At 32.6% G+C, this 7,771-nt stretch overlaps 1 protein-coding gene across 1 annotated transcript in view; it reads left to right on the top strand.

Moving 5' to 3' along the window:
- LOC127715239 (sodium- and chloride-dependent glycine transporter 2-like) overlaps window positions 1-7,771 on the top strand; it is a 219,157-nt gene that overhangs the window by 123,805 nt on the left and 87,581 nt on the right. The gene's annotated exons all lie outside the window — the stretch shown is intronic.

The raw sequence follows: 7,771 nt of genomic DNA, 5'->3' as shown, positions 1-7,771 counted from the left end.
CTGTCCGTAACTTTATTTTCGGATGTAGGTAACTTTTTTTTTAAATTGTAAGATTAATAATTTCAAAAATTAAAGAATAATAAACACTATCAAACCCTTTATTTATTACTTTGGATGCATTAATGACATTGATACATCGTTATAGTTATCTTAAACGTGTTTAAAGTGTTTAATTCTGGACTTTCTAATTGACCGTTGGAAGTCACGTGTAAAAAATAGAATAAGTGTTGTCTTTTTTTTTCGAGATATCCATTTGTAATTTGATCTCAAATTTATTTTGTAATGTTCAAATACATATTACAATAGGCCAGATCTATATATTGTTGCACATTTGTAAAAGCCACCGTCCAAGACAAAGCTAACGAACTTACAGGGATGTTTACTGAATTTTTAAAATCGGATCACAATACGAAACAAAGACAGATTGACCATATAAAAAGAAGATGTGGTATGATTGCCAATGAGACAAATCTCCACTAGAGACTAAATGACATAGAAATTAACAACTATAGGTCACCGTACGGTCTCCAACTATAAGCAAAGCCAATACCGCATAGTCAGCTATAAAAGACCCCGAAATGACAAATGCAAAACAATTAAAACGATAAAACTAAAGGCCTAATTTATGTCCAAATAATGAACGAAAAACAAATATGTAACACAGCTACAAACGACAACCCCTGAATTACAAGCTCCTGACTTGGGACAGGCACATGGAAATGTGGCAGGGTTAAATTAGTTTAAAGCGGCGCTAACCCTAATCCTAACCTGTGACAGTGGTGTAACAGTAAAACATAAGAACAAACTATAAAAATCAGTTGAAAAAGGCTTAACTCATCAGATGGATACAAATAGAAATATATCTAACAAAATCACAGAGTGGACGTGGACGGGTACTTATACATCCCCACAACAAAAAATGACACTATGTACAGATTTGAGAGTACTCGCAGTTACTGACAGCTAGTTCAAATCCAATAAAAACTAATAAAAAAATAATGCACCTAAGACTAAATTATCAATCAGTACACATCCAACATCCAATGGATTTAGTGGAAAAACGTCATAAACAGTCAGAGAAAAACATGACATTGTGCAATGCCAAGATACAGGTATCGACAGATTGTAGAGCCATGAATATGCATATTTAAATAAAAATAATATTTAGTTTGTAGAGCCATGAATCTGCATATATATATATATATTTAGTTTTATTTTAATTTATTGATAACAAAATCAAAATTAATACCAATAACAACAATATTCAAGGATCTAATTACAGTTTTGAATTGGTAATTTTTTAGAATCAGTTTATTTAAAGGATCGATAAGTTTACCCGGATCGTTTCTAAATTTCCGGGCTCGGTAAACAACATCTGCGTGAAAGTGAGGATGTGCTATCCCGTTTGAAATAAGTTTTCTACAGGTACAACCAAACTACAAAACCAAATCTTTATATCTATGGAAGAATTTAGTAAAGGTTTTAAGTAATTTGTAGTAACGAAATCCCTGACTTAATAATTTACCAGTAATACATAGATTACGTTTGTTGAAATCCAAAACGTCACAACGGACACAGGCATGTGAACGAGTTTTGATGTATAAACACCGTAAGACGGTGCCAAAGGAACATTCCTGTCCAAAAAAGGAAAATTAACAATAGGGAACGAAAAATCGTCCCTTTTTGTCGTGAATTTTAGTGTAGAGTTTCCCATGTAAAACTGAAATATCTATATCTAGGAAAGGACAGTTATTACCGTTTATATTTGATTTATTTAAAGTAAGTTCCTTTGGGTAAATTTCAGCAGTTTATTTAGAAAATTCTTGATTATTTAACGAAAAAATATCATCAAGATAACGGTAAGTGATGATGAAGCTATTCATTAATTTAGTGTATCAGAATATTTACATTCACAGTGGATAATATTTGCTCCAAGGTTGTGATTTTTTTCTTTCGTTATTAGTTAGGGTATATACGTAACGAAGTTCCAATCATCGAGGATAATACCAGAACTCATGGTATTCACAAAAGAAGTATATCATACTAGAAATCTACTTTATTTCTGATTATATATTCGATGCAATCTCTATAATATGCTTAAACATTACATCAACGAATATCGATTGATACGGTGCTTTTTGTCCGGTTTTGCTTTATGCCCGATAATTTTGTTTTTTGCCCGATAATTTTGCTTTTTGTCCGAAACGTTTGCTTTTTGTCCGTTGCTTTCGGTCCGTTTTGTTTTTTGTTAGATAATTTTGCTTTTCGTCCGACACTTTTGCTTTTTGTCCGTTGCTTTAGGTCCATTTTGTTTTTTGTCCGATAATTTTTGCGTTTCGTCCGACACTTTTGCTTTTTGTCCGTTGCTTTCGGTCCGTTTTGCTTTTTTTTAATGCTTTGCTTTATGTCGATTTAGAAATGTGTATAGGAGATATAATGTTAGCACCATCGATCTTCTGCAGCAAATCTGGCAACCCCAGTAAATAATAATTACAGTCGAGCACATCAGCATGAACTTACAACCTCAGTATTGACTCTCTAGTGATTACTAAAGATGACATCTTCAATCACTCGGCCACCAAGGCCTTAAACAAAATTTGTGAAGCGTTACACAAATGTTCAAGTAAGAGGAGGGTTTGGTGCCAGAAAACATGTTTAACCCCGACGCATATTATATATGCCTGTCAAAAGTCAGGATCCTGCAATTCAACAATTCAACAGTTGTCGTTTGTCTGTCTATCAAAATCGTTTTGAATTGTGTTAGTTGTCATTTTTAGCCTTTTGTACGTACAGCCATAGATGTTTATGTCAACGCCATTTGGTCTCTTGTGGACAGTTGTCACATTAATATAATTAAATACACATAAAGGCATGTTTGTACAAAGTTTCATGCTTGTATCACCATTTGCATGATTTTTGTGGTAAGCTAATGAACTATTAGTATATAATCAGATTATTACATGGCATTTTTCATATCAGATGTATTATCAGCCCTCGGTCAATATCGGCTTCGGCTCTTGGGTATCATCTGATATGAAAATGACATGTTATGATCTTTCTATCATATGCTTCAACAATAGAGAAAAATAACAGTTTAATATATTGATCCTTTTAAGTGGTTCTCAAGTAGAAGTTCAAAAAGTGAAAAGTTTACGGACGACGGACGCCAAATGTAATACATCCGATATGAAATCTTTCTATCATAAGCCTCAACAGAGGAGAAAAACAACATTAACTTATGGTTGTGGCCTGTTGTCAATTTCTTGCACGCAGAGAAATTTCTCTTATCACTTTACACGGTGTGTGATACGAAAAAGTGATACGAAAACCGCGTTAATTTTATTGGCTTATTCAGCATCATGAGACGATAATATTACATAACCATTAGCTATTCGTTAGGTCACTGATGTCTTTCAAAGGTTACGACGATGTACATTTCGTCCATGGCAACGGAAATATGCGACTTCTTCAATGATACACAAAACACTCACACTTTTCACCTGAAAATCTTCTTCCAAAAAGTTTTAAAATGTCTGATGTTAAAGTTTGACGCTGGAACAGGATATATGAAGTCATACTGGTATCTGCAAAAAACTAGATCAAGGATTCGCGGAATTTTTAATTTAACACAATGAGAGTGTTCACCATAACAGAAATAGGTAACAACTCGTGAAATTGGATATCGTTTTATATCAACTCTCGTAATTTAATTCAAATAGTAATAATAAACTCGCCATAGACTCGTTTATTATTATATTGAAATCAAATAACTCGACTTGATATTTAGCGAAATTCAATTTTCAATTGTTATGAAACTTATAAGTATAATATATTTTTATATTGACGATAAAAAAATCATCGAAACATAATGAACACTGTTTGGAAAAGTCAACATTTGTAAAGTAACTTGCTAAATTATTATGTTGGAACCTTTATTGTATCATTTGTTTTGCATTTTACATAACAAACGTTTTCCTGTTTCCTAATATTCGTTCTGTACCTTACTTTGTTATATTATTCACTGAAAACGTACCATTGAGATGTAGTTTTCGGAATTCGCGAAAATAGCGGAATGCCATGCTATAACGTTACGGAAAGGCATGCCATAAAAGCAGGGCAGTTGATAAATTTTTCATATCAGTCCGCTATGCACCATTTCGGAAAAAACAGAATTCACGTAAATTTAATGCTATTATCATACAGTAAAAATTATAGGTTATTCACTCTAAGTATATGATAAACAAAGTTATCAAAGGTTTGTTTAGAGACAATTATCTTACATCTGGACATATGTTTTGCAAATAGAGTTTGGAATCGTTATTTTCGTTTAATTTATAATATCCAAAATTGCATTGAACAATGCCATTCATAAGTTATTGTCCTTAAGTTGAGGCAGCAAACTAGTTGTTCGGCCTAGTAGTTTTTCACTTTTTCTCCAGGGCTGCTTTTTTTGAATTTTAACATGTGTCTTTTCAAAAAGTTTTTAAATTGCTATTGAAAGTATTTAATATGATGTCTAAAAATAATAATTTTGTACGAAATTTATTTTATAGAGACGGAGCTTTTGTAGAGGTTATTAGATTTTTAAAACCCCTTATTATAAGAAGATAAGAGAGGGAAACTTATAATTTTACTAACTTGTAGATTACACCTATCGGTATGCAAAAAGGAACTGAATCTAATACTTGTAAAAACTTAGAATCTTGTGCAAGGTAAAACATGTAAGCTCACCAAATTAATGTATTTTTGTATGCAGCTTTACGCGAAGGGTAATACCGTTAGGTTTCAGTGAATAAATGTCGAACTAAAAAATTAATCATGTCATTGAAATAAGATCAAATTGGTTCTCTTTGTTAAAGAAGGTAGTCGCGAAAGTACCGATTACTTGACGAACAATTTTTTCAAAATTTTATAACATTTAAAACAATGAGCGGTACTTATATGTCAAGTACACATATTAATGTCATATAATTCTCACTATTCTTTTCTTACTAATTTGACTATACGTTTTGACTTTTAATGTATTAAATTTCTGAAAGTGGTACACGAGACACTTTTTTGAATGTATTTACTGTGTTTTTACACAACAGGAAGATATATTTTTCTTTTAACTTTTTCAGAATTTTCAATTTCTTATCATGTTTCGTATTTCAATGTATAATGCAAATATTGTATAGCGGAGAGTTTTACTTATTAATTTACTAAAACAAAATCAGAAAACATAACAACTGTCCCGCAAAGCAAATGGATTAAATTTAAGGATGTGGTATATTTGCGTATGAGATTACTATCCAGTAAAGGCAAATGATAAAAATTGTGGTAATTAGAAACCGGTTTTCGCTCGGCTTTAAACATTGAATAAACCCCGTACCGCATAAAAAGTTCGTTTCAGCCCTGGAATGACAAATATTAAACGATAATGGAATTTTTTAAATTTGCAACAATGATATCGTTAGATTGTGCATGCACATATTCAATTACAATAATGTATCTCCATATTTTCAAAGTTCTTTTTTTTGAAGGGCCACAACTAAGGCAACAATCCCCTAACTGAAACGAATTTCAAATACCATCAGCATCTTAAACAACTTAATCAATTATTGCAGGCCTTGATGAAAAGATAGAAAAATGATATTTCAAAACAATTCTTTATTTTGAATCCATTAACTTTGGCAAAAAAACGCCTTATCAGAACCAAATTCAACGATGCTCTGCATCTTCTAATGACAAAACCATATCAAGCTTATAGATAAACATGGACAAATGAGAAAAATAGGGCTTAATACAAAAATTTATGATGAAAGAGATGATTTTTCATTTCCTATCGTTAATTATCCATTTTTAGATGGTGACGTTCCCTTGTCACCATCTTATGGTGTTTATATATCTTATATAACTTGTACGATTCGCTCGTGTATGTAACAACGTATTAAATTTTAGTCAAAACATTTACTAAATTTTATCATCGGTATAAGGACATCATTCGTAAATATAACTCAACATGCAGACATCTTATACGTTCGGGTATTTCACATCCAATCTTTTATGGTAATATTCTTTACAAAGCACAAAAATGTCAGTATTCACCTCAAAAGCTAACAAAACCTTTAAACAGACTTATTAAGAAGGGATATAGTTACGATACTGTTGTCAGGTCATTAAAAATTGCATATTTTGGCTTTAATATTGATTCACTTATAGGGTATTTGCATCGGAATTAAACATATTTATTCTAAAACCAGTTGTTGGCATGACACGGGTTATGTTCTTCTCATATATTTTATGACGGTATAATACTAAACCCATAACAGGAGGGATTGTGCCTGATATTCATATGATGAAGTTTAATTGAGGTCTGGAGCTGGCATGTCAGTAACTGCTAGTAGTCTGTTGTTATTTATGTATTATTGTCATTTTGTTTATTTTCTTTTGTTTCCTATTCTGACTTCGGACTCGGACTTCTCTTAAACTGAGTTTTACTGTGCGAACTGTTGTACGTTTGTTTTTTCTACATTGGCTAGAGGTATAGGGGGAGGGTTGAGATCTCAAAAAACATGTTTAACCTCGCCGCATTTTTTCGCCTGTCCCAAGTCAGGAGCCTCTGGCCTTTGTTAGTCTTGTATCACTTTTAATTTTAGTTTCTTGTGTATAATTTGGAGTTTAGTATGACGTCCATTATCACTGAACTAGTATACATATTTGTTTAGGGGCCAGCTGAAGGACGCCTCCGGGTGCGGGAGTTTCTCGCTGCATTGAAGACCCATTGGTGGCCTTCGGCTGTTGTCTGATCTATGGTCGGGTTGTTGTCTCTGACACATTCCCCATTTTCATTCTCAATTTTATGTTATAAGCAGAAATTTTCAAAATGGCGTCATTTTTGGCAAAATAGTCTTGAAAGTAAATCAGTCAACTCAAAAACTTGACCGGTAAATAAATATATCTGAAAAATGACCATACCTTTAAAACTAAACAATATAAAAATTAGGTCAAGGTCAAATAAACACTACAAGTCAGACATTTGTAACACTTAGAATCTTTTCGTTTTGTATGCACAAATCATGCCGTTGATTTTCTCGTTTTGAATGGTCTGTGAGGTGTAGACATTTACTCCGCGTTGAAGGCCGTAAGGTGTCATGTAGTTGCTAGCAAAATCGACATTTGGACTCTTGTAGAGAGATGTCTCATTGGCATTCTTAACAATTATTCTTAGTTTACATTTTAACTATAGCAATTGAATCGAGCGTCACTGATGAGTCTTTTGTAGAGAAAACGCGATTTTGGAGAATACAGTTATAAGGCTGTATGGTACCTTTTATAAATGTTTTTATTATCTGGGAAACAGACTTAACACCGAATCTGAAAATTGACCAATGAACTATGAAACTGAGCGCAAGGTTGGATTGACACTTCTTATCGAAAATGTCAATTAAATTTAGCCTCTATCTTATTGTTTCAGAGAAACTAACCTAAATGAGAAGTGATCGAATGAACCACGGTCCGTTGAAACCTACCGGTCGGACATGTACGCCCTATAATCAGCCTTTACACGAACGAAACCACGAAAATGAAAATCAAGCACATTGGAAAATTATGTCATTCAAACATAAGGCATTAGTTTATAAAAAAAAAGATCTTCTCTCAATATTATTTAAAAAAAAAACTGTTGACTGACATACTAGTATAAAATTCAGAAAAAGAGAAGCTGATGTTCAGCAACATTGCTTAATAGTTCAGTCGCTGGAACATGATCTAGTGGGCAATGCCTGAAAAT

Source organism: Mytilus californianus, unplaced genomic scaffold, assembly GCF_021869535.1.
Source record: "Mytilus californianus isolate M0D057914Y unplaced genomic scaffold, xbMytCali1.0.p SCAF_9, whole genome shotgun sequence".
NCBI classification, from domain to species: Eukaryota; Metazoa; Mollusca; class Bivalvia; order Mytilida; family Mytilidae; genus Mytilus; species Mytilus californianus.
Note: the sequence above shows the minus strand (reverse complement) of the source record. Positions and strands in the feature narration are given on the sequence as shown.